Below are 24,063 nucleotides of genomic sequence, written 5' to 3'. Positions count from 1 at the left end.
AAGCTATCACCGCTCGCTACTTATGCCACGAGACCGTCAACACGCCCTACGAGAATACGACACACTCTTCACATTTCGCGATTTACTTATCGAAGAATTTCTTAAGCTCGGACATTCTGCAAAGAACCTACTTCTACTCTTACTTGGCCGCCATGATCTCACTCAGCTATTTTGTGCGCTACCAGTGCTTCTTGTCTTCCGAAATGAGAGACCATTGCCTCACGCGAGACTGTATGTAAACACCGCTTGCACCTCCGGCCGCTAGATGGGGGCCTGGGGCACATACAGTAGCATCCTATGGCGCAAGCAGACATGCCAAATAGCCACTGAAAGACAAACACACAAGACGGCGTTCATAGGACTCTTGTGCTTTCTTTAAAGCCGCCTCTCTCTTCGAAAATTTTCGCACCGCACTAGTTTATTCACCTCACCCTAACAGTGCAAACTCTTGTCGATATATCGCCACTTTCATGCATACTTCCTCTTTCGTTTCACTTTGCGTCTTACTTGATACCCGCCCAAGAGCTGCTGATATACAATACTCGCAATAAATGTGTTTCTCTCTGTATCTCTCTTCGCCTATCACGAGTATTGCTTTTCCTCACATGGCAATTATGAAAACACCCACAGCTAAACAAACACTTCCACTCAGCGCCACGTCCACACTATCAATCATACGCCAGTAATTTCACAGCTACTTGCTCCACTAATACATTTCTTATGTCTACTGTTAAACAGATGAAGAATCAAAGTATACAACAAGTCTCTATGAACATCACTGTCAGGACATTTTACAGACCTACGCATACCATGCCAATCTTTATGCTTCAACTATGATGGCCATGTGCTATGAATAAAGAAATTTCTCATAAAATAACAATTTTACAACTACTCCGACAAGTTCCTTACTAAAATGCTAGATGTTTAGCAATCCCCCCCCCCCCCCAAAATCATCTCAGAATAATCTCAAGCAGTGCTTACATCCCATGAGCACTTCTTTGCAAACAAAACCACAAACTACTTTTTATACTAGCTTCCTTGTCACAGTGAACAGGAAACTAATGCTAGTGCCTCAGTTTACTAAAAAGCTTTTTTCGCTTGCAACAAATAAACTACCAACTTGAACCACTTGGATTTTCAGACACACACAGAAAACTTAATTCCACAGAAATTTAGGAGTAACAGTGGTTACCTCACATTTTCACACACACTCAAATAGCTAGTTCTGTGCACTTCACACTATGTTCTCATCGTGTTTCACCAGAGAACACAGTTATCACTATGAATGGATTCTGGTAAAAGAGCATTAAAAAAAAAAAAAAAACAGCCTGATCAAAGTGATTATCTGCACATCCTCTGCCAATATCATGTCACTCTATACCCGAGGGAAACTAGAATGCAGGGAAAGGAGCTTTGTTGTGAGCACTGTGTTGGTATTTCATCATTTACTGGCCAAAGTCTTCTCAAGCCAAGTATGCACCAGCTCTGTCTATGGCTGGGTCAATCAAGAGCCCCTATCAATTTTACTTAAAAGACAAGCAGCATCAACAACTCACAGGAGGCACTGAACATTTATACCATTATCTGCACCACCTTCCACTGATTTACTGAAGAAGAAACAGCAAAGTCTGGCCAATTTTGTACACAAGTAATCTTGAAAACATTGGAGTCAACAGCAGATACATAGTTTCCAAGACTGTAGCTAGGAACAACCCTTCCATTTCAAGATTTATCTCTCACTGAGACACATCATACCCAAACTACACCTACCAGGAAATTGCTACTCAATTCATCTCTAGCTATCTATGTCATATTCAACAACTGTCTCTTTCTCACCTAAATCTTCTACAAAACTGAGTACACTGTTATGAACAAAGAACCAATGCCACATTATGGCAACAAGCCAGTGCCACTAATATCCACTCTATTGAAAACAATTGAAATGCTCATCCTGCCCAACTAACCACCATCTACAGCCCAAATCTCACTCACATCATACCTACAAATCACAAACTTCTGCGGTAAAAATAATTTTGGGTTTCAAAACACAATCTACTAATCACATACTAGTATTTATTACAAAGCCTCTCAATTCATCATTCACTTCCAAATATCGGCTTATATGCTGTTGTGCAACTGCAGTGCAAGTAAACACCCTCAAATCATCTAGAACTGAGATGCGGAAAGGGTTCACCAAGAGTTTCCAGGACAATAAACAGCGCTCTCTCTCTCTTTACACAATCGCCTAACACACTGCAAGCCATTTCAGGGCAAATGTACTTGTTTCATTATACTACGAAACGGCCAATTACATTTTCAAATTAAAAAAGCATCTACCTGATCCAACGTGATCCGCTACTCCACGCCCTTCATTCTCACAACACAACCTACCTCTTGTTAATTACATTACGTTTTACTTGTGATTATGGCTCAGCAATAGCCGAGCACTACGAAAAATACCTTATAGACTCATTTAATGATCCCCTCCACGGAAATCTTTAGTAAAAGGCGAAAGATTTATTCGTTTTGAAGGGAAACCAGAGTGCCGATCAACGCCCTCACTTCAATACTTATGGCTGCTTCTCTATTGCTTCTCCGCGAGAACGCGGAAAATTCTTTCCGCCTTGTCTACTTCTCTACTGTCAACAGACTTCCAGTGCCATGCAAGCACACACCCCAAACTAACTGTCAGCGCTGAAATACGTGTCTGCCAAATGTCGTCGATATTACTCTTTAGATAACTATTTTCATCATTTCTGTCACCATTCAAGCTGCTTCATTACCTCACCTGCCGACAGATGGCAGCACGCCCAATTCCTCTCGGCGACCCACCGTCAGAGACACAACTGCCCGCACTGCTCTGCATCTAACACTAATCTCTCTCGTCCCCACCACACTCGTTCACTGAAAAAACAGACAACTAGATAGTTCTTTGAACGCAAAACTAGGCCACATCAGACGCAACCTGTATGTAGATGTATGGTGCAAGGGAAATATCCCCCTGCTCCCACACAACTAATTAATACTAGTTGACAACAGAAATAAAATTTCTGCCGATAGTATTTGAACCAGTCTTATTCATTTGCGAATTTCATGCATTCCTTCTTGCAGATAACAGTGCCTTGCAAATCACTCAATTCATGTCTGCTAGCCACACGTGCTCCTCCTAAATGTTCCGTACATCATGCATTAGTGCTGATTATCAAGACTGTGTTGTGTGTCAGCCTTTTATGGTCATCAATTGCACTCTTCTTGTGTTGCTCACTCATTCTTGTAACTCAAAAGTACGTCGTTGTCATCCAAGCCTAGCACTTGGAGCAGGCCAAATCAAATGGCTCGTCCCCGTGCCACTCGAGAAACTCCCACAAGGCTTTCATGACATGTCGTAATCAAAGTCCTTCCACAACCTGTAGCGACATTTCTGCAACGACGCGGGTCCCGATACCAAAAGTATGACTTATGCTTGCTTCTATTCTATATAATAAAACCACCACTCGGAAAGCGCTATTCCCTTCCCACATCCCTCAGAATGTGGTGAACGATCATCGATTACAACCAAGATGCGATGAATCTCGATCGCAAGCCTCACGCTCAGGGACAGTGCTACCACTCATCATCGTGGTTACGTCTACTCCAGCTTTGAACTAGAGAGAGTTGAAGACATACTACAGAAATGATCCTGTGAAGTATGATCTTGCTAGCAAGCTATCACCGCTCGCTACTTATGCCACGAGACCGTCAACACGCCCTACGAGAATACGACACACTCTTCACATTTCGCGATTTACTTATCGAAGAATTTCTTAAGCTCGGACATTCTGCAAAGAACCTACTTCTACTCTTACTTGGCCGCCATGATCTCACTCAGCTATTTTGTGCGCTACCAGTGCTTCTTGTCTTCCGAAATGAGAGACCATTGCCTCACGCGAGACTGTATGTAAACACCGCTTGCACCTCCGGCCGCTAGATGGGGGCCTGGGGCACATACAGTAGCATCCTATGGCGCAAGCAGACATGCCAAATAGCCACTGAAAGACAAACACACAAGACGGCGTTCATAGGACTCTTGTGCTTTCTTTAAAGCCGCCTCTCTCTTCGAAAATTTTCGCACCGCACTAGTTTATTCACCTCACCCTAACAGTGCAAACTCTTGTCGATATATCGCCACTTTCATGCATACTTCCTCTTTCGTTTCACTTTGCGTCTTACTTGATACCCGCCCAAGAGCTGCTGATATACAATACTCGCAATAAATGTGTTTCTCTCTGTATCTCTTTTCGCCTATCACGAGTATTGCTTTTCCTCACATGGCAATTATGAAAACACCCACAGCTAAACAAACACTTCCACTCAGCGCCACGTCCACACTATCAATCATACGCCAGTAATTTCACAGCTACTTGCTCCACTAATACATTTCTTATGTCTACTGTTAAACAGATGAAGAATTTATTTATTTATTTATTTAGCGTATGGCTCATAACATCACAGTAAAAATTACAGAAACAACACGATTAAAAAAAATCACATATGTATAAACAGAGCAATAAATAACAGTTTGTATATAAGGACACCGCCAATTGTAACGTTACACTCACAGAAGACCAGTCACAAGCAGACGTCCAGCTTAGATAGTAAATAGTCGATTGCCTCTTGGGTCGCCATTAGGAAATCTTGTGGGTCACCCTCGTATGCCCTTAGTGGGCATTCCTGCACGATGTGTTTGACCGTCTGTCTCTCAGCGCCACAGTCGCAAGCGGCCGAAGGAAGTTTACCCCATCTGTGTAAGGAGTCGGCACATCTCCCACAGTTGGTTCTGATGCGATTAAGAGTTGACCAAACTTTGCGAGGGCAATCAAATCCTTTTGGTTTACTAAAGATGCATGGCATACTGTGGCAGTTTACTACTGTTCTGCTCTCCCATTCCTCTTTCCATCGGTCATTTATTTTGAAGTTGGTTTGGTGCAGAGCCTGTGCGGTCTTTAGTGGAGGATGCCTAGACCGGAGTCGGTTTCCTTGGATGTCGTGAGTATCTTCATGGATTTGTAATTGAGGGTTGGTCATGATTTTTTGAAATTCTCTAACCAGAGCGTGTTCACGGCGCAGGTTAGGAGGGGCTATGTTACTGAGAACGGGCAGCCACACTGTAGGAGTTGGCCTGATTGTGCCTGATATAATACGCATTGTTGCATTAAGTTGGCTATCTACCATGTGTGTGTGTTTGCTGTTGAGCCACACTGGGGCACAGTATTCTGCCACTGGATACACCAAGCCAAGTGCGGATGTTCTTAAGGTAGATGCTGTGGAGCCCCAAGTGGTGCCACAGAGCTTCTGCAATATGTTGTTGCGTGTTTTAAGTTTCGCTGCAGTTTTCGTCAGGTGTTCTTTGAATGTTAGTGTCCTATCTAGGGTAACCCCAAGGTACTTTGGGTGTTTGTTGTGATTTAGTAATTTCCCGTCTAGATAGACTTGTAGTTCTCTGTTGGCCATTTTGTTGTTCAAATGGAAGGCAGATACTTCCGTCTTTGTAGCACTAGGTTGTAGCCTCCATTTTTTAAAGTACTCGCTGAGAATCCCTAGGTCACTCGTAAGGATATCTTCGGCAGTTTCTATATTTCTGTGGGCTGTTGCTAGAGCCCAGTCATCAGCATAACCAAATTTGCGCGATCTGGTTGCAGGCATGTCAGCGATGTAAAGGCTGAAAAGAAGGGGTGCAAGGACAGAGCCTTGTGGGAGTCCATTATTGAGTTTCATCTGTTTACTTCTCTCATTCCCCATTATTACTTGGAAGGTTCTATTTGACAACATATCATCAATGAGGTTGGTTATCTTCTTGCAGGGGACGGCACAGATTAATTTGTACATGAGCCCCTGTTTCCAAACTGTATCATAGGCTGCTGTTAGGTCTACGAATGCTGCAGCTACTTTATTTTTCTTCTGGAACCCCGCCTCTATATATGTTGTCAGTGATAGGACTTGATCTGTACAGCAGCGATATGGACGGAATCCTGCTTGTTCGATAGGGACTTTTTTGAGTATAGTCTGGCCTATTCTGTTGAGGAGCAGTCTTTCTAGTAATTTATATACCATACTGAGAAGGGCAATGGGGCGGTAACTCTCTGGTCTATCGCCTGGTTTACCAGGTTTCAGGACTGCGATGATCTTTGCTCGTTTAAGTGAGGGAGGAATGTTACCCACTTGGAGAATGTCCGTAAAGAACTTAGCCAGCCATTGTTTTGTGTAGGCTCCAACATGTATGAGGAACTCAGGGTGGATACCATCGAAACCCGGAGCTTTGCCTGATTTAACCTTCTTCAGGGCATTGGTAACCTCCTCGACGCGAATATCTGATGAATATTCTGAGTCTATTGCACGGGTCCTTTTTAATGTTTTTAAGTCTTTCTTCACTTTTGTTGTGTGCTTTCTATTTCGTGGGGCTCTAGACGCAGAAACTATGCGGGATGCAACCTTGTTGGGAGATATTTCGTCCTTTCTACGTTCAGGTGGGTTTGCGCCTCCAAGTTTACGTAGTAGGGACCAGGCTTGTCGGCTTGACTTTGAGAAGTCTAGATTTTCAACAGTATTCTCCCATTTTTGCCGTCTAATAAAGTCGATGTTATGTAATAGTTCATCCGCTATTTCCCGGTCCCCATTCTTGAGGAACTCCGCGTACAGGTCATCGCATATCCCTGTCCAACCGGGAATGTATTTTTTGCGGTACCCTCTTGGGATCGCTGTTTTCGCAGAGCTAATGACCGCTCCCACGAACCTCTCATAGCTCTTGCTGGTTGGAGGGATCCAGCTCAAGGTATAATCAAGTTGTACAGAAAATTTTGTCCAGTCAGCTTTTGTAAAATTCCACCTTGGTCGAGGGTAAGACCTTATTATCGGGATGGATAGACCGATATTAATAAGCACAGGGCGGTGCTGGCTATGAGGGAAGTCCGTCAGGACCCTTCTAGAGGCTGTCAGTGGTTTATCGCTTGTATCCCTCGAAACAAAGCACAGATCCGGGTTATAGTCGCAGTTCCATGCGGCTGATCTGAATGTCCCTCGGTCCTTGGCATCAAAGACCAGATATGTATTTTGTTCCTCGGACCAATCGACCAGCATGTCTCCATTGCTATCATTAGTACTATATTTCCACATTTCGTGGTGACTATTATAGTCCCCAACGTATACGCTTGGGTGTGGGTGGATCTTTATCACTTCAGCTGGCCATGTAGTAGCAGGAGGTTTATAGATGTTAGTTACTGTAACTTCTCCTATTTTGATGACAACTTCATGGATATCATTTGCAATGGAGGCTTCAACTGGAAAGGCGTCCTCTATGTCCCCACGCACATATGTCGCAACGCCATAGTGTCTGTCATACGTGGCTCCAAGTAGATCATATCCCAGAATCCGTCCTCTAGCTTCAAGTTGGGCTCTATTTTCAGCATGAGTTTCCTGTATGGCTACCAGGTCATTGTCGTTATCGTGTAAAATTCTCTGCAATACTTGACATTTTGCTCTGCTTATGCCCTCAATGTTAAAATGGCAGATTCGGATGCATGGTCCGAGATCCTTTGTCAGTTGGTCCCTAAAAGGACCGTTGTATGTATCTTGCATAGCGCTTTGTCTGTCGTTCTGTTTCACTGCGATGTGGGGCAGGAATTCTTCGTTCGGTCTGCCGCCAGTTGTGTTAGTTCATTTAGCGTTACCCAGGGTGCACCACGTGGAGGCGAACTAACTTTACAGAATCAAAGTATACAACAAGTCTCTATGAACATCACTGTCAGGACATTTTACAGACCTACGCATACCATGCCAATCTTTATGCTTCAACTATGATGGCCATGTGCTATGAATAAAGAAATTTCTCATAAAATAACAATTTTACAACTACTCCGACAAGTTCCTTACTAAAATGCTAGATGTTTAGCAATCCCCCCCCCCCCCAAAATCATCTCAGAATAATCTCAAGCAGTGCTTACATCCCATGAGCACTTCTTTGCAAACAAAACCACAAACTACTTTTTATACTAGCTTCCTTGTCACAGTGAACAGGAAACTAATGCTAGTGCCTCAGTTTACTAAAAAGCTTTTTTCGCTTGCAACAAATAAACTACCAACTTGAACCACTTGGATTTTCAGACACACACAGAAAACTTAATTCCACAGAAATTTAGGAGTAACAGTGGTTACCTCACATTTTCACACACACTCAAATAGCTAGTTCTGTGCACTTCACACTATGTTCTCATCGTGTTTCACCAGAGAACACAGTTATCACTATGAATGGATTCTGGTAAAAGAGCATTAAAAAAAAAAAAAAAAAACAGCCTGATCAAAGTGATTATCTGCACATCCTCTGCCAATATCATGTCACTCTATACCCGAGGGAAACTAGAATGCAGGGAAAGGAGCTTTGTTGTGAGCACTGTGTTGGTATTTCATCATTTACTGGCCAAAGTCTTCTCAAGCCAAGTATGCACCAGCTCTGTCTATGGCTGGGTCAATCAAGAGCCCCTATCAATTTTACTTAAAAGACAAGCAGCATCAACAACTCACAGGAGGCACTGAACATTTATACCATTATCTGCACCACCTTCCACTGATTTACTGAAGAAGAAACAGCAAAGTCTGGCCAATTTTGTACACAAGTAATCTTGAAAACATTGGAGTCAACAGCAGATACATAGTTTCCAAGACTGTAGCTAGGAACAACCCTTCCATTTCAAGATTTATCTCTCACTGAGACACATCATACCCAAACTACACCTACCAGGAAATTGCTACTCAATTCATCTCTAGCTATCTATGTCATATTCAACAACTGTCTCTTTCTCACCTAAATCTTCTACAAAACTGAGTACACTGTTATGAACAAAGAACCAATGCCACATTATGGCAACAAGCCAGTGCCACTAATATCCACTCTATTGAAAACAATTGAAATGCTCATCCTGCCCAACTAACCACCATCTACAGCCCAAATCTCACTCACATCATACCTACAAATCACAAACTTCTGCGGTAAAAATAATTTTGGGTTTCAAAACACAATCTACTAATCACATACTAGTATTTATTACAAAGCCTCTCAATTCATCATTCACTTCCAAATATCGGCTTATATGCTGTTGTGCAACTGCAGTGCAAGTAAACACCCTCAAATCATCTAGAACTGAGATGCGGAAAGGGTTCACCAAGAGTTTCCAGGACAATAAACAGCGCTCTCTCTCTCTTTACACAATCGCCTAACACACTGCAAGCCATTTCAGGGCAAATGTACTTGTTTCATTATACTACGAAACGGCCAATTACATTTTCAAATTAAAAAAGCATCTACCTGATCCAACGTGATCCGCTACTCCACGCCCTTCATTCTCACAACACAACCTACCTCTTGTTAATTACATTACGTTTTACTTGTGATTATGGCTCAGCAATAGCCGAGCACTACGAAAAATACCTTATAGACTCATTTAATGTTCCCCTCCACGGAAATCTTTAGTAAAAGGCGAAAGATTTATTCGTTTTGAAGGGAAACCAGAGTGCCGATCAACGCCCTCACTTCAATACTTATGGCTGCTTCTCTATTGCTTCTCCGCGAGAACGCGGAAAATTCTTTCCGCCTTGTCTACTTCTCTACTGTCAACAGACTTCCAGTGCCATGCAAGCACACACCCCAAACTAACTGTCAGCGCTGAAATACGTGTCTGCCAAATGTCGTCGATATTACTCTTTAGATAACTATTTTCATCATTTCTGTCACCATTCAAGCTGCTTCATTACCTCACCTGCCGACAGATGGCAGCACGCCCAATTCCTCTCGGCGACCCACCGTCAGAGACACAACTGCCCGCACTGCTCTGCATCTAACACTAATCTCTCTCGTCCCCACCACACTCGTTCACTGAAAAAACAGACAACTAGATAGTTCTTTGAACGCAAAACTAGGCCACATCAGACGCAACCTGTATGTAGATGTATGGTGCAAGGGAAATATCCCCCTGCTCCCACACAACTAATTAATACTAGTTGACAACAGAAATAAAATTTCTGCCGATAGTATTTGAACCAGTCTTATTCATTTGCGAATTTCATGCATTCCTTCTTGCAGATAACAGTGCCTTGCAAATCACTCAATTCATGTCTGCTAGCCACACGTGCTCCTCCTAAATGTTCCGTACATCATGCATTAGTGCTGATTATCAAGACTGTGTTGTGTGTCAGCCTTTTATGGTCATCAATTGCACTCTTCTTGTGTTGCTCACTCATTCTTGTAACTCAAAAGTACGTCGTTGTCATCCAAGCCTAGCACTTGGAGCAGGCCAAATCAAATGGCTCGTCCCCGTGCCACTCGAGAAACTCCCACAAGGCTTTCATGACATGTCGTAATCAAAGTCCTTCCACAACCTGTAGCGACATTTCTGCAACGACGCGGGTCCCGATACCAAAAGTATGACTTATGCTTGCTTCTATTCTATATAATAAAACCACCACTCGGAAAGCGCTATTCCCTTCCCACATCCCTCAGAATGTGGTGAACGATCATCGATTACAACCAAGATGCGATGAATCTCGATCGCAAGCCTCACGCTCAGGGACAGTGCTACCACTCATCATCGTGGTTACGTCTACTCCAGCTTTGAACTAGAGAGAGTTGAAGACATACTACAGAAATGATCCTGTGAAGTATGATCTTGCTAGCAAGCTATCACCGCTCGCTACTTATGCCACGAGACCGTCAACACGCCCTACGAGAATACGACACACTCTTCACATTTCGCGATTTACTTATCGAAGAATTTCTTAAGCTCGGACATTCTGCAAAGAACCTACTTCTACTCTTACTTGGCCGCCATGATCTCACTCAGCTATTTTGTGCGCTACCAGTGCTTCTTGTCTTCCGAAATGAGAGACCATTGCCTCACGCGAGACTGTATGTAAACACCGCTTGCACCTCCGGCCGCTAGATGGGGGCCTGGGGCACATACAGTAGCATCCTATGGCGCAAGCAGACATGCCAAATAGCCACTGAAAGACAAACACACAAGACGGCGTTCATAGGACTCTTGTGCTTTCTTTAAAGCCGCCTCTCTCTTCGAAAATTTTCGCACCGCACTAGTTTATTCACCTCACCCTAACAGTGCAAACTCTTGTCGATATATCGCCACTTTCATGCATACTTCCTCTTTCGTTTCACTTTGCGTCTTACTTGATACCCGCCCAAGAGCTGCTGATATACAATACTCGCAATAAATGTGTTTCTCTCTGTATCTCTTTTCGCCTATCACGAGTATTGCTTTTCCTCACATGGCAATTATGAAAACACCCACAGCTAAACAAACACTTCCACTCAGCGCCACGTCCACACTATCAATCATACGCCAGTAATTTCACAGCTACTTGCTCCACTAATACATTTCTTATGTCTACTGTTAAACAGATGAAGAATTTATTTATTTATTTATTTAGCGTATGGCTCATAACATCACAGTAAAAATTACAGGAACAACACGATTAAAAAAAATCACATATGTATAAACAGAGCAATAAATAACAGTTTGTATATAAGGACACCGCCAATTGTAACGTTACACTCACAGAAGACCAGTCACAAGCAGACGTCCAGCTTAGATAGTAAATAGTCGATTGCCTCTTGGGTCGCCATTAGGAAATCTTGTGGGTCACCCTCGTATGCCCTTAGTGGGCATTCCTGCACGATGTGTTTGACCGTCTGTCTCTCAGCGCCACAGTCGCAAGCGGCCGAAGGAAGTTTACCCCATCTGTGTAAGGAGTCGGCACATCTCCCACAGTTGGTTCTGATGCGATTAAGAGTTGACCAAACTTTGCGAGGGCAATCAAATCCTTTTGGTTTACTAAAGATGCATGGCATACTGTGGCAGTTTACTACTGTTCTGCTCTCCCATTCCTCTTTCCATCGGTCATTTATTTTGAAGTTGGTTTGGTGCAGAGCCTGTGCGGTCTTTAGTGGAGGATGCCTAGACCGGAGTCGGTTTCCTTGGATGTCGTGAGTATCTTCATGGATTTGTAATTGAGGGTTGGTCATGATTTTTTGAAATTCTCTAACCAGAGCGTGTTCACGGCGCAGGTTAGGAGGGGCTATGTTACTGAGAACGGGCAGCCACACTGTAGGAGTTGGCCTGATTGTGCCTGATATAATACGCATTGTTGCATTAAGTTGGCTATCTACCATGTGTGTGTGTTTGCTGTTGAGCCACACTGGGGCACAGTATTCTGCCACTGGATACACCAAGCCAAGTGCGGATGTTCTTAAGGTAGATGCTGTGGAGCCCCAAGTGGTGCCACAGAGCTTCTGCAATATGTTGTTGCGTGTTTTAAGTTTCGCTGCAGTTTTCGTCAGGTGTTCTTTGAATGTTAGTGTCCTATCTAGGGTAACCCCAAGGTACTTTGGGTGTTTGTTGTGATTTAGTAATTTCCCGTCTAGATAGACTTGTAGTTCTCTGTTGGCCATTTTGTTGTTCAAATGGAAGGCAGATACTTCCGTCTTTGTAGCACTAGGTTGTAGCCTCCATTTTTTAAAGTACTCGCTGAGAATCCCTAGGTCACTCGTAAGGATATCTTCGGCAGTTTCTATATTTCTGTGGGCTGTTGCTAGAGCCCAGTCATCAGCATAACCAAATTTGCGCGATCTGGTTGCAGGCATGTCAGCAATGTAAAGGCTGAAAAGAAGGGGTGCAAGGACAGAGCCTTGTGGGAGTCCATTATTGAGTTTCATCTGTTTACTTCTCTCATTCCCCATTATTACTTGGAAGGTTCTATTTGACAACATATCATCAATGAGGTTGGTTATCTTCTTGCAGGGGACGGCACAGATTAATTTGTACATGAGCCCCTGTTTCCAAACTGTATCATAGGCTGCTGTTAGGTCTACGAATGCTGCAGCTACTTTATTTTTCTTCTGGAACCCCGCCTCTATATATGTTGTCAGTGATAGGACTTGATCTGTACAGCAGCGATATGGACGGAATCCTGCTTGTTCGATAGGGACTTTTTTGAGTATAGTCTGGCCTATTCTGTTGAGGAGCAGTCTTTCTAGTAATTTATATACCATACTGAGAAGGGCAATGGGGCGGTAACTCTCTGGTCTATCGCCTGGTTTACCAGGTTTCAGGACTGCGATGATCTTTGCTCGTTTAAGTGAGGGAGGAATGTTACCCACTTGGAGAATGTCCGTAAAGAACTTAGCCAGCCATTGTTTTGTGTAGGCTCCAACATGTATGAGGAACTCAGGGTGGATACCATCGAAACCCGGAGCTTTGCCTGATTTAACCTTCTTCAGGGCATTGGTAACCTCCTCGACGCGAATATCTGATGAATATTCTGAGTCTATTGCACGGGTCCTTTTTAATGTTTTTAAGTCTTTCTTCACTTTTGTTGTGTGCTTTCTATTTCGTGGGGCTCTAGACGCAGAAACTATGCGGGATGCAACCTTGTTGGGAGATATTTCGTCCTTTCTACGTTCAGGTGGGTTTGCGCCTCCAAGTTTACGTAGTAGGGACCAGGCTTGTCGGCTTGACTTTGAGAAGTCTAGATTTTCAACAGTATTCTCCCATTTTTGCCGTCTAATAAAGTCGATGTTATGTAATAGTTCATCCGCTATTTCCCGGTCCCCATTCTTGAGGAACTCCGCGTACAGGTCATCGCATATCCCTGTCCAACCGGGAATGTATTTTTTGCGGTACCCTCTTGGGATCGCTGTTTTCGCAGAGCTAATGACCGCTCCCACGAACCTCTCATAGCTCTTGCTGGTTGGAGGGATCCAGCTCAAGGTATAATCAAGTTGTACAGAAAATTTTGTCCAGTCAGCTTTTGTAAAATTCCACCTTGGTCGAGGGTAAGACCTTATTATCGGGATGGATAGACCGATATTAATAAGCACAGGGCGGTGCTGGCTATGAGGGAAGTCCGTCAGGACCCTTCTAGAGGCTGTCAGTGGTTTATCGCTTGTATCCCTCGAAACAAAGCACAGATCCGGGTTATAGTCGCAGTTCCATGCGGCTGATCTGAATGTCCCTCGGTCCTTGGCATCAAAGACCAGATATGTATTTTGTTCCTCGGACCAATCGACCAGCATGTCTCCATTGCTATCATTAGTACTATATTTCCACATTTCGTGGTGACTATTATAGTCCCCAACGTATACGCTTGGGTGTGGGTGGATCTTTATCACTTCAGCTGGCCATGTAGTAGCAGGAGGTTTATAGATGTTAGTTACTGTAACTTCTCCTATTTTGATGACAACTTCATGGATATCATTTGCAATGGAGGCTTCAACTGGAAAGGCGTCCTCTATGTCCCCACGCACATATGTCGCAACGCCATAGTGTCTGTCATACGTGGCTCCAAGTAGATCATATCCCAGAATCCGTCCTCTAGCTTCAAGTTGGGCTCTATTTTCAGCATGAGTTTCCTGTATGGCTACCAGGTCATTGTCGTTATCGTGTAAAATTCTCTGCAATACTTGACATTTTGCTCTGCTTATGCCCTCAATGTTAAAATGGCAGATTCGGATGCATGGTCCGAGATCCTTTGTCAGTTGGTCCCTAAAAGGACCGTTGTATGTATCTTGCATAGCGCTTTGTCTGTCGTTCTGTTTCACTGCGATGTGGGGCAGGAATTCTTCGTTCGGTCTGCCGCCAGTTGTGTTAGTTCATTTAGCGTTACCCAGGGTGCACCACGTGGAGGCGAACTAACTTTACAGAATCAAAGTATACAACAAGTCTCTATGAACATCACTGTCAGGACATTTTACAGACCTACGCATACCATGCCAATCTTTATGCTTCAACTATGATGGCCATGTGCTATGAATAAAGAAATTTCTCATAAAATAACAATTTTACAACTACTCCGACAAGTTCCTTACTAAAATGCTAGATGTTTAGCAATCCCCCCCCCCCCCAAAATCATCTCAGAATAATCTCAAGCAGTGCTTACATCCCATGAGCACTTCTTTGCAAACAAAACCACAAACTACTTTTTATACTAGCTTCCTTGTCACAGTGAACAGGAAACTAATGCTAGTGCCTCAGTTTACTAAAAAGCTTTTTTCGCTTGCAACAAATAAACTACCAACTTGAACCACTTGGATTTTCAGACACACACAGAAAACTTAATTCCACAGAAATTTAGGAGTAACAGTGGTTACCTCACATTTACACACACACTCAAATAGCTAGTTCTGTGCACTTCACACTATGTTCTCATCGTGTTTCACCAGAGAACACAGTTATCACTATGAATGGATTCTGGTAAAAGAGCATTAAAAAAAAAAAAAACAGCCTGATCAAAGTGATTATCTGCACATCCTCTGCCAATATCATGTCACTCTATACCCGAGGGAAACTAGAATGCAGGGAAAGGAGCTTTGTTGTGAGCACTGTGTTGGTATTTCATCATTTACTGGCCAAAGTCTTCTCAAGCCAAGTATGCACCAGCTCTGTCTATGGCTGGGTCAATCAAGAGCCCCTATCAATTTTACTTAAAAGACAAGCAGCATCAACAACTCACAGGAGGCACTGAACATTTATACCATTATCTGCACCACCTTCCACTGATTTACTGAAGAAGAAACAGCAAAGTCTGGCCAATTTTGTACACAAGTAATCTTGAAAACATTGGAGTCAACAGCAGATACATAGTTTCCAAGACTGTAGCTAGGAACAACCCTTCCATTTCAAGATTTATCTCTCACTGAGACACATCATACCCAAACTACACCTACCAGGAAATTGCTACTCAATTCATCTCTAGCTATCTATGTCATATTCAACAACTGTCTCTTTCTCACCTAAATCTTCTACAAAACTGAGTACACTGTTATGAACAAAGAAACAATGCCACATTATGGCAACAAGCCAGTGCCACTAATATCCACTCTATTGAAAACAATTCAAATGCTCATCCTGCCCAACTAACCACCATCTACAGCCCAAATCTCACTCACATCATACCTACAAATCACAAACTTCTGCGGTAAAAATAATTTTGGGTTTCAAAACACAATCTACTAATCACATACTAGTATTTATTACAAAGCCTCTCAATTCATCATTCACTTCCAAATATCGGCTTATATGCTGTTGTGCAACTGCAGTGCAAGTAAACACCCTCAAATCATCTAGAACTGAGATGCGGAAAGGGTTCACCAAGAGTTTCCAGGACAATAAATAGCGCTCTCTCTCTCTTTACACAATCGCCTAACACACTGCAAGCCATTTCAGGGCAAATGTACTTGTTTCATTATACTACGAAACGGCCAATTACATTTTCAAATTAAAAAAGCATCTACCTGATCCAACGTGATCCGCTACTCCACGCCCTTCATTCTCACAACACAACCTACCTCTTGTTAATTACATTACGTTTTACTTGTGATTATGGCTCAGCAATAGCCGAGCACTACGAAAAATACCTTATAGACTCATTTAATGTTCCCCTCCACGGAAATCTTTAGTAAAAGGAGAAAGATTTATTCGCTTTGAAGGGAAACCAGAGTGCCGATAAACGCCCTCACTTCAATACTTATGGCTGCTTCTCTATTGCTTCTCCGCGAGAACGCGGAAAATTCTTTCCGCCTTGTCTACTTCTCTACTGTCAACAGACTTCCAGTGCCATGCAAGCACACACCCCAAACTAACTGTCAGCGCTGAAATACGCGTCTGCCAAATGTCGTCGATATTACTCTTTAGATAACTATTTTCATCATTTCTGTCACCATTCAAGCTGCTTCATTACCTCACCTGCCGACAGATGGCAGCACGCCCAATTCCTCTCGGCGACCCACCGTCAGAGACACAACTGCCCGCACTGCTCTGCATCTAACACTAATCTCTCTCCTCCCCACCACACTCGTTCACTGAAAAAACAGACAACTAGATAGTTCTTTGAACGCAAAACTAGGCCACATCAGACGCAACCTGTATGTAGATGTATGGTGCAAGGGAAATATCCCCCTGCTCCCACACAACTAATTAATACTAGTTGACAACAGAAATAAAATTTCTGCCGATAGTATTTGAACCAGTCTTATTCATTTGCGAATTTCATGCATTCCTTCTTGCAGATAACAGTGCCTTGCAAATCACTCAATTCATGTTTGCTAGCCAAACGTGCTCCTCCTAAATGTTCCGTACATCATGCATTAGTGCTGATTATCAAGACTGTGTTGTGTGTCAGCCTTTTATGGTCATCAATTGCACTCTTCTTGTGTTGCTCACTCATTCTTGTAACTCAAAAGTACGTCGTTGTCATCCAAGCCTAGCACTTGGAGCAGGCCAAATCAAATGGCTCGTCCCCGTGCCACTCGAGAAACTCCCACAAGGCTTTCATGACATGTCGTAATCAAAGTCCTTCCACAACCTGTAGCGACATTTCTGCAACGACGCGGGTCCCGATACCAAAAGTATGACTTATGCTTGCTTCTATTCTATATAATAAAACCACCACTCGGAAAGCGCTATTCCCTTCCCACATCCCTCAGAATGTGGTGAACGATCATCGATTACAACCAAGATGCGATGAATCTCGATCGCAAGCCTCACGCTCAGGGACAGTGCTACCACTCATCATCGTGGTTACGTCTACTCCAGCTTTGAACTAGAGAGAGTTGAAGACATACTACAGAAATGATCCTGTGAAGTATGATCTTGCTAGCAAGCTATCACCGCTCGCTACTTATGCCACGAGACCGTCAACACGCCCTACGAGAATACGACACACTCTTCACATTTCGCGATTTACTTATCGAAGAATTTCTTAAGCTCGGACATTCTGCAAAGAACCTACTTCTACTCTTACTTGGCCGCCATGATCTCACTCAGCTATTTTGTGCGCTACCAGTGCTTCTTGTCTTCCGAAATGAGAGACCATTGCCTCACGCGAGACTGTATGTAAACACCGCTTGCACCTCCGGCCGCTAGATGGGGGCCTGGGGCACATACAGTAGCATCCTATGGCGCAAGCAGACATGCCAAATAGCCACTGAAAGACAAACACACAAGACGGCGTTCATAGGACTCTTGTGCTTTCTTTAAAGCCGCCTCTCTCTTCGAAAATTTTCGCACCGCACTAGTTTATTCACCTCACCCTAACAGTGCAAACTCTTGTCGATATATCGCCACTTTCATGCATACTTCCTCTTTCGTTTCACTTTGCGTCTTACTTGATACCCGCCCAAGAGCTGCTGATATACAATACTCGCAATAAATGTGTTTCTCTCTGTATCTCTTTTCGCCTATCACGAGTATTGCTTTTCCTCACATGGCAATTATGAAAACACCCACAGCTAAACAAACACTTCCACTCAGCGCCACGTCCATACTATCAATCATACGCCAGTAATTTCACAGCTACTTGCTCCACTAATACATTTCTTATGTCTACTGTTAAACAGATGAAGAATCAAAGTATACAACAAGTCTCTATGAACATCACTGTCAGGACATTTTACAGACCTACGCATACCATGCCAATCTTTATGCTTCAACTATGATGGCCATGTGCTATGAATAAAGAAATTTCTCATAAAATAACAATTTTACAACTACTCCGACAAGTTCCTTACTAAAATGCTAGATGTTTAGCAATCCCCTCCCCCCCCCCCAAAATCATCTCAGAATAATCTCAAGCAGTGCTTACATCCCATGAGCACTTCTTTGCAAACAAAACCACAAACTACTTTTTATACTAGCTTCCTTGTCACAGTGAACAGGAAACTAATGCTAGTGCCTCAGTTTACTAAAAAGCTTTTTTCGTTTGCAACAAATAAACTACCAACTTGAACCACTTGGATTTTCAGACACACACAGAAAACTTAATTCCACAGAAATTTAGGAGTAACAGTGGTTACCTCACATTTTCACACACACTCAAATAGCTAGTTCTGTGCACTTCACACTATGTTCTCATCGTGTTTCACCAGAGAACACAGTTATCACTATGAATGAATTCTGGTAAAAGAGCATTAAAAAAAAAAAACAGCCTGATCAAAGTGATTATCTGCACATCCTCTGCCAATATCATGTCACTCTATACCCGAGGGAAACTAGAATGCAGGGAAAGGAGCTTTGTTGTGAGCACTGTGTTGGTATTTCATCATTTACTGGCCAAAGTCTTCTCAAGCCAAGTATGCACCAGCTCTGTCTATGGCTGGGTCAATCAAGAGCCCCTATCAATTTTACTTAAAAGACAAGCAGCATCAACAACTCACAGGAGGCACTGAACATTTGTACCATTATCTGCACCACCTTCCACTGATTTACTGAAGAAGAAACAGCAAAGTCTGGCCAATTTTGTACACAAGTAATCTTGAAAACATTGGAGTCAACAGCAGATACATAGTTTCCAAGACTGTAGCTAGGAACAACCCTTCCATTTCAAGATTTATCTCTCACTGAGACACATCATACCCAAACTACACCTACCAGGAAATTGCTACTCAATTCATCTCTAGCTATCTATGTCATATTCAACAACTGTCTCTTTCTCACCTAAATCTTCTACAAAACTGAGTACACTGTTATGAACAAAGAACCAATGCCACATTATGGCAACAAGCCAGTGCCACTAATATCCACTCTATTGAAAACAATTGAAATGCTCATCCTGCCCAACTAACCACCATCTACAGCCCAAATCTCACTCACATCATACCTACAAATCACAAACTTCTGCGGTAAAAATAATTTTGGGTTTCAAAACACAATCTACTAATCACATACTAGTATTTATTACAAAGCCTCTCAATTCATCATTCACTTCCAAATATCGGCTTATATGCTGTTGTGCAACTGCAGTGCAAGTAAACACCCTCAAATCATCTAGAACTGAGATGCGGAAAGGGTTCACCAAGAGTTTCCAGGACAATAAACAGCGCTCTCTCTCTCTCTTTACACAATCGCCTAACACACTGCAAGCCATTTCAGGGCAAATGTACTTGTTTCATTATACTACGAAACGGCCAATTACATTTTCAAATTAAAAAAGCATCTACCTGATCCAACGTGATCCGCTACTCCACGCCCTTCATTCTCACAACACAACCTACCTCTTGTTAATTACATTACGTTTTACTTGTGATTATGGCTCAGCAATAGCCGAGCACTACGAAAAATACCTTATACACTCATTTAATGTTCCCCTCCACGGAAATCTTTAGTAAAAGGCGAAAGATTTATTCGTTTAGAAGGGAAACCAGAGTGCCGATCAACGCCCTCACTTCAATACTTATGGCTGCTTCTCTATTGCTTCTCCGCGAGAACGCGGAAAATTCTTTCCGTCTTGTCTACTTCTCTACTGTCAACAGACTTCCAGTGCCATGCAAGCACACACCCCAAACTAACTGTCAGCGCTGAAATACGTGTCTGCCAAATGTCGTCGATATTACTCTTTAGATAACTATTTTCATCATTTCTGTCACCATTCAAGCTGCTTCATTACCTCACCTGCCGACAGATGGCAGCACGCCCAATTCCTCTCGGCGACCCACCGTCAGAGACACAACTGCCCGCACTGCTCTGCATCTAACACTAATCTCTCTCCTCCCCACCACACTCGTTCACTGAAAAAACAGACAACTAGATAGTTCTTTGAACGCAAAACTAGGCCACATCAGACGCAACCTGTATGTAGATGTATGGTGCAAGGGAAATATCCCCCTGCTCCCACACAACTAATTAATACTAGTTGACAACAGAAATAAAATTTCTGCCGATAGTATTTGAACCAGTCTTATTCATTTGCGAATTTCATGCATTCCTTCTTGCAGATAACAGTGCCTTGCAAATCACTCAATTCATGTTTGCTAGCCAAACGTGCTCCTCCTAAATGTTCCGTACATCATGCATTAGTGCTGATTATCAAGACTGTGTTGTGTGTCAGCCTTTTATGGTCATCAATTGCACTCTTCTTGTGTTGCTCACTCATTCTTGTAACTCAAAAGTACGTCGTTGTCATCCAAGCCTAGCACTTGGAGCAGGCCAAATCAAATGGCTCGTCCCCGTGCCACTCGAGAAACTCCCACAAGGCTTTCATGACATGTCGTAATCAAAGTCCTTCCACAACCTGTAGCGACATTTCTGCAACGACGCGGGTCCCGATACCAAAAGTATGACTTATGCTTGCTTCTATTCTATATAATAAAACCACCACTCGGAAAGCGCTATTCCCTTCCCACATCCCTCAGAATGTGGTGAACGATCATCGATTACAACCAAGATGCGATGAATCTCGATCGCAAGCCTCACGCTCAGGGACAGTGCTACCACTCATCATCGTGGTTACGTCTACTCCAGCTTTGAACTAGAGAGAGTTGAAGACATACTACAGAAATGATCCTGTGAAGTATGATCTTGCTAGCAAGCTATCACCGCTCGCTACTTATGCCACGAGACCGTCAACACGCCCTACGAGAATACGACACACTCTTCACATTTCGCGATTTACTTATCGAAGAATTTCTTAAGCTCGGACATTCTGCAAAGAACCTACTTCTACTCTTACTTGGCCGCCATGATCTCACTCAGCTATTTTGTGCGCTACCAGTGCTTCTTGTCTTCCGAAATGAGAGACCATTGCCTCACGCGAGACTGTATGTAAACACCGCTTGCACCTCCGGCCGCTAGATGGGGGCCTGGGGCACATACAGTAGCATCCTATGGCGCAAGCAGACATGCCAAATAGCCACTGAAAGACAAACACACAAGACGGCGTTCATAGGACTCTTGTGCTTTCTTTAAAGCCGCCTCTCTCTTCGAAAATTTTCGCACCGCACTAGTTTATTCACCTCACCCTAACAGTGCAAACTCTTGTCGATATATCGCCACTTTCATGCATACTTCCTCTTTCGTTTCACTTTGCGTCTTACTTGATACCCGCCCAAGAGCTGCTGATATACAATACTCGCAATAAATGTGTTTCTCTCTGTATCTCTTTTCGCCTATCACGAGTATTGCTTTTCCTCACATGGCAATTATGAAAACACCCACAGCTAAACAAACACTTCCACTCAGCGCCACGTCAATACTACCAATCATACGCCAGTAATTTCACAGCTACTTGCTCCACTAATACATTTCTTATGTCTACTGTTAAACAGATGAAGAATCAAAGTATACAACAAGTCTCTATGAACATCACTGTCAGGACATTTTACAGACCTACGCATACCATGCCAATCTTTATGCTTCAACTATGATGGCCATGTGCTATGAATAAAGAAATTTCTCATAAAATAACAATTTTACAACTACTCCGACAAGTTCCTTACTAAAATGCTAGATGTTTAGCAATCCCCCCCCCCAAAATCATCTCAGAATAATCTCAAGCAGTGCTTACATCCCATGAGCACTTCTTTGCAAACAAAACCACAAACTACTTTTTATACTAGCTTCCTTGTCACAGTGAACAGGAAACTAATGCTAGTGCCTCAGTTTACTAAAAAGCTTTTTTCGCTTGCAACAAATAAACTACCAACTTGAACCACTTGGATTTTCAGACACACACAGAAAACTTAATTCCACAGAAATTTAGGAGTAACAGTGGTTACCTCACATTTACACACACACTCAAATAGCTAGTTCTGTGCACTTCACACTATGTTCTCATCGTGTTTCACCAGAGAACACAGTTATCACTATGAATGGATTCTGGTAAAAGAGCATTAAAAAAAAAAAAAACAGCCTGATCAAAGTGATTATCTGCACATCCTCTGCCAATATCATGTCACTCTATACCCGAGGGAAACTAGAATGCAGGGAAAGGAGCTTTGTTGTGAGCACTGTGTTGGTATTTCATCATTTACTGGCCAAAGTCTTCTCAAGCCAAGTATGCACCAGCTCTGTCTATGGCTGGGTCAATCAAGAGCCCCTATCAATTTTACTTAAAAGACAAGCAGCATCAACAACTCACAGGAGGCACTGAACATTTATACCATTATCTGCACCACCTTCCACTGATTTACTGAAGAAGAAACAGCAAAGTCTGGCCAATTTTGTACACAAGTAATCTTGAAAACATTGGAGTCAACAGCAGATACATAGTTTCCAAGACTGTAGCTAGGAACAACCCTTCCATTTCAAGATTTATCTCTCACTGAGACACATCATACCCAAACTACACCTACCAGGAAATTGCTACTCAATTCATCTCTAGCTATCTATGTCATATTCAACAACTGTCTCTTTCTCACCTAAATCTTCTACAAAACTGAGTACACTGTTATGAACAAAGAAACAATGCCACATTATGGCAACAAGCCAGTGCCACTAATATCCACTCTATTGAAAACAATTCAAATGCTCATCCTGCCCAACTAACCACCATCTACAGCCCAAATCTCACTCACATCATACCTACAAATCACAAACTTCTGCGGTAAAAATAATTTTGGGTTTCAAAACACAATCTACTAATCACATACTAGTATTTATTACAAAGCCTCTCAATTCATCATTCACTTCCAAATATCGGCTTATATGCTGTTGTGCAACTGCAGTGCAAGTAAACACCCTCAAATCATCTAGAACTGAGATGCGGAAAGGGTTCACCAAGAGTTTCCAGGACAATAAATAGCGCTCTCTCTCTCTTTACACAATCGCCTAACACACTGCAAGCCATTTCAGGGCAAATGTACTTGTTTCATTATACTACGAAACGGCCAATTACATTTTCAAATTAAAAAAGCATCTACCTGATCCAACGTGATCCGCTACTCCACGCCCTTCATTCTCACAACACAACCTACCTCTTGTTAATTACATTACGTTTTACTTGTGATTATGGCTCAGCAATAGCCGAGCACTACGAAAAATACCTTATAGACTCATTTAATGTTCCCCTCCACGGAAATCTTTAGTAAAAGGCGAAAGATTTATTCGCTTTGAAGGGAAACCAGAGTGCCGATAAACGCCCTCACTTCAATACTTATGGCTGCTTCTCTATTGCTTCTCCGCGAGAACGCGGAAAATTCTTTCCGCCTTGTCTACTTCTCTACTGTCAACAGACTTCCAGTGCCATGCAAGCACACAC

General features: G+C 42.8%; 9 non-coding genes across 9 annotated transcripts; all 9 read right to left on the bottom strand.

Annotated features, from left to right (window-relative positions):
* Positions 1–2,427: 2,427 nt before the first annotated feature.
* LOC126123185 (U5 spliceosomal RNA) lies at positions 2,428–2,546 on the bottom strand. Its single transcript, XR_007526288.1, has one exon. It is a non-coding gene; the product is annotated as a U5 spliceosomal RNA (small nuclear RNA).
* A 943-nt stretch (positions 2,547–3,489) lies between these two features.
* On the bottom strand, positions 3,490–3,696 carry LOC126123030 (small nucleolar RNA U3). The gene has a single exon (XR_007526148.1). It is a non-coding gene; the product is annotated as a small nucleolar RNA U3 (small nucleolar RNA).
* Positions 3,697–9,424: 5,728 nt separating this feature from the next.
* LOC126123152 (U5 spliceosomal RNA) lies at positions 9,425–9,543 on the bottom strand. The gene has a single exon (XR_007526259.1). It is a non-coding gene; the product is annotated as a U5 spliceosomal RNA (small nuclear RNA).
* A 943-nt stretch (positions 9,544–10,486) lies between these two features.
* LOC126123029 (small nucleolar RNA U3) lies at positions 10,487–10,693 on the bottom strand. The gene has a single exon (XR_007526147.1). It is a non-coding gene; the product is annotated as a small nucleolar RNA U3 (small nucleolar RNA).
* A 5,724-nt stretch (positions 10,694–16,417) lies between these two features.
* Positions 16,418–16,536, bottom strand: LOC126123202 (U5 spliceosomal RNA). The gene has a single exon (XR_007526303.1). It is a non-coding gene; the product is annotated as a U5 spliceosomal RNA (small nuclear RNA).
* A 943-nt stretch (positions 16,537–17,479) lies between these two features.
* LOC126123028 (small nucleolar RNA U3) lies at positions 17,480–17,686 on the bottom strand. The gene has a single exon (XR_007526146.1). It is a non-coding gene; the product is annotated as a small nucleolar RNA U3 (small nucleolar RNA).
* Positions 17,687–20,119: 2,433 nt separating this feature from the next.
* LOC126123194 (U5 spliceosomal RNA) lies at positions 20,120–20,238 on the bottom strand. The gene has a single exon (XR_007526296.1). It is a non-coding gene; the product is annotated as a U5 spliceosomal RNA (small nuclear RNA).
* Positions 20,239–21,181: 943 nt separating this feature from the next.
* On the bottom strand, positions 21,182–21,388 carry LOC126123027 (small nucleolar RNA U3). The gene has a single exon (XR_007526145.1). It is a non-coding gene; the product is annotated as a small nucleolar RNA U3 (small nucleolar RNA).
* A 2,427-nt stretch (positions 21,389–23,815) lies between these two features.
* On the bottom strand, positions 23,816–23,934 carry LOC126123178 (U5 spliceosomal RNA). Its single transcript, XR_007526281.1, has one exon. It is a non-coding gene; the product is annotated as a U5 spliceosomal RNA (small nuclear RNA).
* Between the last annotated feature and the right edge of the window lie 129 nt (positions 23,935–24,063).

Source organism: Schistocerca cancellata, unplaced genomic scaffold (genome assembly GCF_023864275.1).
Source record: "Schistocerca cancellata isolate TAMUIC-IGC-003103 unplaced genomic scaffold, iqSchCanc2.1 HiC_scaffold_417, whole genome shotgun sequence".
Lineage (NCBI taxonomy): Eukaryota > Metazoa > Arthropoda > Insecta > Orthoptera > Acrididae > Schistocerca > Schistocerca cancellata.
This window is presented reverse-complemented; position numbering and strand designations above follow the sequence as displayed.